Below are 4,273 nucleotides of genomic sequence, written 5' to 3'. Positions count from 1 at the left end.
AGACACTGACACACACTCACACACACACACTCACACAAACTCACACATACTCACAGACACATACTCACACACACTCAGACACACACTGATACACATTGACACACACTGACACATTCACATACACACACAATCACACAGACACACACACTCACAGACACACACTCACATAGGCTCACACACACTCACATACTCACAGACACACTCACACATTCACACACACTCATACACACTCAGACACACACACTGATACACATTGACACACATTGACACACACACTGACACATTCATACACACACTCACACAGACTCACACACACTCACAGACACACACTCACACACACGCACATAAATGGCCCCTGCCCTCACACTGGGTTTTGAGAAGCTAGACCCCCTCAGCAGCCCTGGAGGAGAAGCACTGAAATCAGCGATTGGTAGTCATGGGAAACATTAAGGACCATGGGTGGCATCATTGATTCAGAGCTGGGAACGTCCTTAGAGGATACTGCTAGTCCAATTCCCTCATTTACACAGGAAAAAAACAAGACATGGAGGTGTTAAGTAATTTGACCAAAGGGCAACTAGGTGGTGTATTGGATAGAGCATTAATCCCAGAGTCAGGAGCACCTGAGTTCACATCCAGCCTCAGACATTTACAAACTGTGTGACCCTGAGCAAGTCGCTTAACCCTCTTTGACTCGGTTTCCTTCTCTGTAAGATGATGTAGAGGAAGAAATGGCTAAGCCCTCCAGCACATTTGCAGAGGAAACCCCACATGGGGTCATGGAGAGTTGGACACAACTGAAATGACTCTAGAACAATACAGCTTTGGCTGAGGACACACAGCCTGAAAGCTCTGGGGCTGCATCTTGAGTCCAATGGAGATCTCTTTGCCCCGAGCCCGTCGCTGCATCCATCCATCAGCAGACATTTGTCTAGCCCCTACAGTGGAGCGGGCACCGTTCTGAGCCCTGGGGAAGGGGGGTGCGAAAGCACGTGATGAAACGGTCCCTTCTGGCAGGAGCTTTCCTACTGATGGGGAGGGCGCACTGTGACACCGAGGAGGGCCGGGCTCAGAGATTTCACTCCCCCACATGTCCGAACCAGCGCTGGAAGCGAGAGGCCCCTGAACACGTTTAGTGACAGTCGTACAGCTGGGGTGTGCTCGTCCCCCCCGTCAGCACGACATAGCAGGCTCAGCATCTCTGGCTGCAGGGGATAACACTGTAAAAAGCCCCTGGACACAGCTCGGCCGTGTGTTCCCAGGTCCACCTCCCAGAGCTGTCATCAGCTGCCGCAAGTGAGCTATAAAATGACAGAGACTTCATTTCCTGTGTTCTCCTGGGTGAGCCTGCGGCCTTTCCCCTCCCGGCTTTTCTCAGCTGTATCCTCTTATTCTCTGCATCTGCAGGATGGGAGCCCATTTGGGGAGCCAGGAATGTGGACCATGCCTGCCTGGGCCGTGTTCAGGCAGGCTGGCTGTTGGCCAGGCGGTAACAGAGAGAGAGGGAGAGGAAGAAGGTCTCTGAGGTGGAGCAGTGAGGGACTTGGCATGGTGGGGTTCAGCAATGTGAGAGTCAGATAATGGTCCATGTTAGGGATGAGAAGAAGCCACAGGCCCAATCCACTCAAGGAGAAGGGTTCCTCTTGGATGAGCCGCTACCACGAGTCGTCCCTGTCTGCCGAGGCTTTAAAGTGCTGGCCGGTGTCCCCAATGAGGCAGCCCTGGTCAGAGGGCAGATGATTGCGTCCCCACCCCCACTAGGGGGAGGCCCCATGTTGGCAGTGCCATGATGGTGCCTACCATGACAGATGAGGAAACTGAGGGTCCAGGGGGAGGCGCTCACAGCCACATAGCCAGTGAGAGGGGGAGTCCTGATACAAACCAGGCTTTCTTACTTCAGATCTTTCATTTTTGTTTGCTGATGTAGGCCGTCATGGCCTCTCCTCTGTTCTTCCCTCATCCTTCAAACACTCCTCACATGATGTGTTTTCCAGACCCTTCTCCGGATGCGCATCTCACTACTCAGATGCTACAGTGTTTGTGTGACTTGGTAATCAAGCACTGGTCCAGTAGATGGAAAGCAGAACCTGGAGTCTGGAAGACAAGGGTTTGAATCTGGCCTTCCTCACTTACTAGCTGGATGACCAGGCACTTAAACTCATTTGCCTCCATTTCCTTAACTGTGAAATGAGAATCCTAATAGCACTTTCCCTTCAGGGTTGTTGTGGAGATCAGATGAGATAATATCACTAAAGTCATTGGGCACAGGGCCTAATGCAGAGTGAGTGTTCCTTCAGAAGTGATTGGCCCTTCCCTTCCCTTCAATGACCTTCAATGATGCCCATTCACAAGGGACCTCCACCTGTCATCCCCCTCTGATTTTGCTCCCCGAAGGGGGTCCACCCACCATGCTGAAGGCCTTCCTCACCTTCTACCTGACTGTTGAGAGCTGCTCACCTGTCATCCCTCTCCCTCACCGCATGGCCAGCCCATCTTCTCTTTCTGTCCTGCATTTCATGGTGGATGATGCCCACTCTTGTCCTTCACATTGCCTCCTTCTTAAAATGTGGACCTGGAAATGGAAGACAATATTGCAGTTTGTGTGACCAGATCACAGCCCAGTGAGTCCCTCCCCTCCTTTAGTGGGAACATTTTACTTCTGTAAATGTAACCCAAGATGGCGGTAGCTTTGGGGGCCACCATGTCCCCCTGGGCTTCAAATCCAACTCCTACAGAAACACTTCCTGGCTACTTCTAAGCCTGTGGGAGGCACTCTGGTTACCCTCCTCGCTCCCATCCCACCAGAACTCTGACTCTGTCCCTGCTTCTCCTATAAAAAGAGGAAAGCTTTCTTCTTATCATGCCCAGAACCTGGCTGCTCTGACACTTCCTGTCCATCTTCATATCAGGAAGCTAAAATCTAGGATTTCCCCCACTTTCCTCTGCGTGTTATCTTGTCTCATGAGAATATAAGTCCCTGAAGACAGGGACTGCCTTACTTGTGTTAGCAATTATATCCCCAGCACTTAGTAAGCAATTCATAAATGTGTTTTTATTCATTCATAGGATCCCAGGATCTCAAGGTTGGAGAGACCCTTGGAGCACGCCCAATCCAATATGTATTGGAAGACAAATCTCCCCTGCTTGAAGACATCCAAGAAGGGGAACCCTCTGCCTCCCGTGGCACCCTTTTAGGCAACTCTAATTAGGAATTCAGTCTAGTGAATGGCAACATGCTGGCTCAGCCTCAGGTATAGCATGACCTGTATCAAACATGTGACAAACATTTATTAGGCACCCACTGCATGCCAAATATTACACTAGCTACTAGGGAATCAAGGACAAATATGAAACGTCCCCTGCCAACAACTAATTATCCTTCCTCGGCTTGAAAGTGATCCTTCATCCTGAATGGCAGCTCCCAGAGCAGAGGGGGAGTCTAACAAGGACTAGGCACTAGAACCAGGGGAAGACATGCATGCCTCTCTACTAGTCAGTTATTTTTCTCCCAAGAGAATCAGAGGCCCCAAGGAGGGAGTGGTTAAGATGAAGCATCAAGAAAGACGAGTCTGCCCCCAGCTCCTCCTCACTGACCTGTGCGTTTGGTAGGGCCCTGGCTGCTGGCCTCAGAGCATCCAGGAGCCTGGGTCCCTGCCCTGTGCTGCCCAGGTGTCTGGGTGGGCCCTGGGCATCCAGCTTCAGTACCAGAACAGAGATCATTGGAGAGAAGATGGTGGTAATGATGCCACACCCCATGGCCTTGTCCCACAGCAGACTACCTGACCCTGATGGGAGTGAATTCCAACCCCAACCCTCCCAAGTGCAGCCTGTCACTCAGAGGCTACCAACCTCTCCCTGCTTCTTGTCTCCTGCGTTCTGGAGAGTGTGCCTTCCTTCTTCTTTCAAGTCGCCAATAAAAATGAAGAACAGGACTGGGCCAAGGCCAGATCCCTGGGACAAGCCACTAGAGAGAGATCTATTCCAATTAATTGATTCAATTCAACAAGCATTTATTGAATGCTTACTTCGTGCCAAGTTCTCATAGAACTCACGGTATGCTGGAGCTGGAAAAGAGACAGAGGCATCATCAAGCTAGCCCAGCCCTTCAGATTGTGGATGGATATCTAAAACCCAGTGGGGGAAAAAGGGGTTTATCCACTCACTCACAGTAGTTAGTGACATAGCTTGGGACTTGAGACCAGGTTTCTTGAAACCTATTATGGTTTTCTAAAATAATTAAAGGGCAGTTAGGTGGCACAGTGCATAGAGTGTT

At 50.6% G+C, this 4,273-nt stretch overlaps 1 long non-coding RNA gene across 2 annotated transcripts in view; it reads right to left on the bottom strand.

The window, feature by feature from the left end:
- Window positions 1-3,970, bottom strand: part of LOC138173153 (uncharacterized) — a 10,762-nt gene extending 6,792 nt beyond the window's left edge. The window contains exons 1-2 of one of the 2 annotated variants that reach the window (XR_011171339.1): window positions 3,850-3,970; window positions 2,458-2,572 (exon numbers count right to left, since the gene is read on the bottom strand). This is a non-coding gene — a long non-coding RNA (uncharacterized lncRNA). Of the gene's footprint in view, window positions 1-2,457; window positions 2,573-3,594 lie in introns of both variants that reach the window. The other variant, XR_011171338.1, reaches the window with a different exon arrangement.
- Window positions 3,971-4,273: the final 303 nt, after the last annotated feature.

Source organism: Petaurus breviceps, unplaced genomic scaffold (assembly GCF_028583685.1).
Source record: "Petaurus breviceps papuanus isolate PSGF00001 unplaced genomic scaffold, PetGlider_PUasm1.0 567, whole genome shotgun sequence".
NCBI classification, from domain to species: Eukaryota; Metazoa; Chordata; class Mammalia; order Diprotodontia; family Petauridae; genus Petaurus; species Petaurus breviceps.
This window is presented reverse-complemented; position numbering and strand designations above follow the sequence as displayed.